The 5,429-nt window shown below is 48.5% G+C and overlaps 1 long non-coding RNA gene across 1 annotated transcript; it reads left to right on the top strand.

The window, feature by feature from the left end:
• The first annotated feature begins 239 nt into the window (after positions 1–239).
• On the top strand, positions 240–5,429 carry LOC114016468 (uncharacterized). The gene is made up of 3 exons (XR_003560917.2): positions 240–324; positions 3,603–3,703; positions 5,328–5,429. It is a non-coding gene; the product is annotated as an uncharacterized LOC114016468 (long non-coding RNA).

Below are 5,429 nucleotides of genomic sequence, written 5' to 3'. Positions count from 1 at the left end.
AGCCTGGAGGTCCTCCAACACACGAGGCACTGTACCTTGCAGAACTTCTCATTTGGGGTAATGTCCCATACACTGCTGGTCTTGAAAAATGGATTTCTGGGTACTTGAAGAAAAGCCCCTAGCTGTGCTGGATCGGCAGCATCCTCGGAGGCCCCTGGGTTAGTCCTTAGCAGCAGTCCCAGCCTCCTGCCACAAATGAGGCAGGGGAGGAAATGAGTTTACAATGATGTGTTTTGCAGACATGGTGAAGCTTGTGCCAGCGACAATCACAAGAAGAGCTGTCTGCTTGGTTGGTTTCAGAAGGCTGTTTACGCTCAGAAGAAGGTAAGAATAAATCAAAAATGTCATTAATGGTATAGATGAAGAACAAATTATTTCTTTTCCTTAAGAAAGCAATCCTCTCTGGTCTCTAGCTTGACTTGCAAAGGGGCTGTGGCAGTGACCTCCTCCTGTTTCCACACCTGATTTAGCAGGACTGGTATTAGCACCTCCCTGCCTCAAAATTTATGATACAACAAAACCCTGCTGGAGTGCCCCAGTGAGGTCAAAGCTCTCTCTTAACAGCACAAAAGCACGTTCTCCTGGCAGATCTTTGAATATTAATGCTGTCACGAGTTTCCATGAGTTGAAGTGATCTGTGCTGGGTTGATGAGGATTGTAAGATATGAGTGACGTTCCCCTGCTCCTGTGCAGGCAGCAGGCAAAGCCCTGGGGCTGTCGTGGCATGTTGTGCTGCAATATAGGGCGCTCACCTGCTCAGTAGGGACCCTAGCCTGGGAATCAGAAGGTCAGGATGTATTTGTTGGCTCCAGCACTGACTTGCCAACGAAGCTTAGGCAAGGCATCTCCTCCCAACTTTTGCCTGCCTTGTGATTTTAATCCAAAGTCCCTCCGGTCCTTGCTCTGCTGAGGTTGAAAGGACATTAACTCCGTTACTCAGAAAGGCACTGAAGCCTGGGACAGCTGAGCCCATTGTAGCACGCAAGGCCTTCAAATATTCCCTCTGCTGTCCATGTTGCAAGGAGCAGCAGGAGACATAGTTCGTCCATTGTGTTATGGATGTTACTCCTCAGAACCAGTCCCAAGTTACTCTAGATACCATTTGAAACTATGATACTTGAACAATAGCTTCTAAAATATTCACCTACTCCTCCTCTTTTTGTCTTTGTTAAAAGCTATAGAATATTTATAATGTGACAGGAAATATGCTCCATTGTTTCTCCACTATATTTGACTGAAATGAAGCTGCTTCCCTGAACAAAGGTACCCACTTCTGAACAGTTTGCTATTCTGAGCCCTGTTAAATTTGAAGTCTAACTTCTTTTAACTATTCCAGTCTTAGAGAGCCACCTTATAAAGTTCTTCCGCGTCATTAAAGCTTGATGGGGTTTTACCCCCTTTCCCAACAGAGATCCAGAACAGTATATGGATTCCAGTGAAATACAAAACACAATCAGTCTGTTGAATCAATTAGGAGATTAATATGTCTGTTCTCTCTCCCACATTTGGTGGTTGGATGTTTTGAGATCCTTTCTGCCCACCTGAATGCAGCCTCCTTCTCCATCGCCTTGCATTAGGTAGGTGCAATGGGATAATAGATGTAGTAAGAAGAAAAAATTAAATTGCCCAGAGGTCTCAGATGCAGAGATCAGATCCCTGTGCTCCCAGTGAAGCCTGCCGAGCCCTACTGTGCCCAGTGAGGCTGGCTGCGGTGCTGGAGTGCAAGGCTCCTGTGCCAGCATGCCCCTGTGGAGGGGGACGTCTCCCAATGCAGCACTGTGGCAGCGCTCTGCAATGCTCTTGTCCCTCTCCATCGCATCCGCAGTGTTAAGGGACCACTGCCTAATGCTCCTCCCACAGAAGTGCTGGGCAGGGAGGTGATGGCCAGGTGAAGACGAGCTGTTGTGTGGGTATGGGTGGCTTGGAGCAGTGAGCTTTTGCTGAGAACAATCTGGTGCATATCACCATGATTCGAGAGGTGAAAACTTGCTGTTGGTGTTGCCACCCTGGTCGAGGTGAAGGCAGAGGCAGACCTCTGCAGCACCTGGGGTGTTGCAGCTTCACAGCCCCAGGTGTTTCAGTCTCTGCACTGCAAAGTAAATAGCTGCCTGTATTGATTTACATTGCAAATGCACAACTATAAGCCGACTGCAAACTCTGCAAATTTGTCTGACTTCAAGACCCACCAGAAGAAAAAAACTCTTTGGTCAGATTTCAGTTCCCCTGCCCCTGGTTATGGCTTACAGAAATGAGGAAAACAGCTTGTTGTGGCCCAGGAATAGTAAAGTCACTGAGACAGAATTCTTTTTTCCTTGTCAAACAGCCATGAGTGCTGGAGGACTCCACCAGCATTGGTACAGAAACACTCTGGGTTAAAAATAGCTGGAGGCCACAAGGCTGCGGGGAGAGCAGTGGCAGCGCTTAGCAGGACGCCTGAGGTATCCTCCAGCCACAATGAGCGATCCCTCGCAGCCTCACCTGTATGCACAGTTTGCCCTCCCCAAAGCCGCGTTAATGAATCTGTCCCCGTACTGTTGGGTGTGCCATACCAACAGGACTGCTGGGCCTGCACTGTTCCCTGAGGGCAGTGAGCAAATGTGGGTGCGTTGGTGTGGGCAAGCCAGAGCTTGCCAGAGTTAGCTCCTAGTTCTCCTGCTGCGCGTGAGGGCCAGCTCAGACCATCGTCACTGTGCTGTGAACCAGCACTGGAAAATTACTCAGTCATTACCCCTGCATTCCATGCATGATCATTTTGTCCCTTGTGGTTATAAATACGTTCAATCAAAATGAGCATGTTTCACTCTGCTCTGTAAACAATGCAAATGCAATGCAAACATTTCACTGTCTGCTGCTTGGTATTTCTGCATAATCTGGCAATCCTGCACAGGGCAGATAAAACGGTAGAGAAAGAAAGTTCTTGCCTCATTTTTCTCTTCTGGCCAAGACAATACATCTACTAATGGCAAGACATGCAATCTGTCTGCCCCAGATACACAAACATTTCATGCCTATGTCTGGCTAATATCACCTCTGCTGGGGTCTTGGGAGGCTTTGTGGTCCCCGGTTCCTGCTACAACTCCTGGTTCCTGGTTGGAAGCCATCACCACCCCATCAAACACTCTTGATTTTAGCAAATCAGCAAATGCAGACAACCAAGTATTTCTTGAACGGATGGATTCTCCTTTCCTGCTGCCCTGCTCTCTTCCCAGGTCACATGGGCCACATGCTGCATAGCATGACAGTCTTTTGGCGTATGGCTTTGCTCATGGGCTAGTGCCTGTGTGTGGCCATTTCCTCAGGCCCTCCTAAAACTCGTTCAGCCAAGCGTATCACCCTGCTGCTGGGCAGCTGTTGCATACCGAGCACATCTTAGAACATGCAAACTTACCTGCCTGCAAACTCGCAGCAGAGAGGAGGCACCCTGGCAGAGACAGGCTGTAGGTTTCTGCTGGATTTCTCCAGGTTGTTGGGGTAGCACATTTGTAAACGATGTTTTACAGACAACAGTGTAGGTGGCGTGGCCTTTGGGTAAGACTGACATCAGTATTCCATGTCAAGTCATATTATGTATTCATTAACTATAGTTTTCCTTGGTTTGGCAGGATTTGGGAATGCCACAACTCCTTTGAAACGTAAAGCAGTGGTGTGGCATTCAGTGCAGCTGTCAGCTGGGGAGCCCAAATGCCATCTGCTATGGTAGAAGGTAGGTAATAGAAAAATGAGACAATTCGTCTGTGCAAAGCTGCTCCCATACATAGCAAAGGAGGTATGAAGGACAGGTTGTTTCCATTCCCAAGTGCTGCTTTGTGCTCCTCAGAGCCATCGGTGCACGGGACTGCTCGCTGCTGACCTGTGCTGTCTGAGTCGGAGCCTGTTACTGGCAGGCAGGATTTCACTGGAGCTCTGTCTGTGATTGCTTTCCCTCTGCTGCGCTGCAGTGCGCGATGCCTTCAGCCATGGTTCAGCTGCCAAGGAAAGCATGGGGGCGGGGGGGGGGGGGAAGTCCTGTGGTCCCCAGCCCCAACAGAACCAGCAAGGTCAGAGGGAGAGAGGCAGAGAAACAAAGAGAGACAGAGGTGCCAAAGCAGCAGGTCACAAAAGAGATCCGTTCGTTTCTCATGCAGAGCAGTAGTTTCTTCATCCCTCCTGCCCTCCCCTGTTCCCATTCCCTCCCTGGTCCTGATCCCTGCCCTGCCAGGAGCACACTTTGGTACAAAGGTCTTAAAAGTGAAGTTCATTTCTATTCTGTGGGAACAAAAGGTTTCCTTTGTTGTAATTCCTCTGTTCAGCTGTGCCCAAGGCCCTTGCGTGGGGCACAGCAACACACGCCCTGTATGTCTTAGACAAAAACAGATTTCTGCGGGGATGGCTGAAAGGAAACCATGACTCGTTCCCTTCTTGCTGCAGTCTTGTTGACTTGCTGGTGCTTTGCAGGATGCAATTCATACAGATTTTCTTTGCATAATAATAGCAAAGGCTTTTCTTGGGGGAAAAAAAGCAGGGGATATGGGGGAGGATTTATCACAGGGACAAACAATGTCTTGCCAGAAACAGTTTATACCATTTATGCAAAATGAAATTATCACTTTCTGCTTCCCAAACATTGTGTCTCAGTGTTGTAACTCTGATTCAGCATGGTGGAGAGGGTGATGTGAAGGGCTGGCAGCTTGAAGGCCATGTTAAATCCATATTTCACTGCTGGCCCATGACAGGAGAGCAGGGTACAGCAGAAAGAGGACAGCAGCTGGACTTTGCTAAGACCAGCTTGCCGTACATCTTGACTTGGTGTTGGTGTTTGGTTTTTTTTTCAACTTCTTTTTGAAATTATTTAGAAAAAAGTAGGCCTGTGTTAAAGGTCATGATTAACGTGCACTTGCACCTCTTGGACTTCTGCAGCCTGCCTCTGCTGTCTGTGTCTCAGCCTGCTGTCCCGGTGCCTCTTTGGCCCCTTTGGTGGCTTCCAGCATCAGCTGCTGTAGGGGTGTAGGGATAGAAACACACACTTCTACAGGTTTGGTTTTTTTTTTCTGGTAAGGAAAGGAGGCTTTTGCAGTTGCACTGGCTGTTAGTAGCCAGTCCTTCTGGAGCTGTGAGCAGGCACAACAGGCTGGGGCCATGGAGCAGGTGTCCTTTTTGGAGGTGCTGGCTGTCCCCTTGAACAAGGACTTTGGCAGGGCTTCAGTGGTTGGGGTTAAACCCAGGAGTGCCCTGCTCTGGTATATGCTTATGGCCTTGCAAAAGTAAGGGGGAAGATGGGTTTGAATGGAGGGTTGCAGACAGCAAGTTTTTGAAGTATAATCATTTAATCTTTTTGGTTTTTTTAATAGTGACAAGAAAGTGGAAAGACTGATACCAGCTCCCTGAGTTGGGCTGCAGGCATGCCAGAGGTCTTCACCCAGCTATCTGTTCCCAACTGTATCATCTCTTGG

Source organism: Falco cherrug, chromosome 8 (genome assembly GCF_023634085.1).
Source record: "Falco cherrug isolate bFalChe1 chromosome 8, bFalChe1.pri, whole genome shotgun sequence".
In the NCBI taxonomy this organism is placed as follows: domain Eukaryota; kingdom Metazoa; phylum Chordata; class Aves; order Falconiformes; family Falconidae; genus Falco; species Falco cherrug.
Note: the sequence above shows the minus strand (reverse complement) of the source record. Positions and strands in the feature narration are given on the sequence as shown.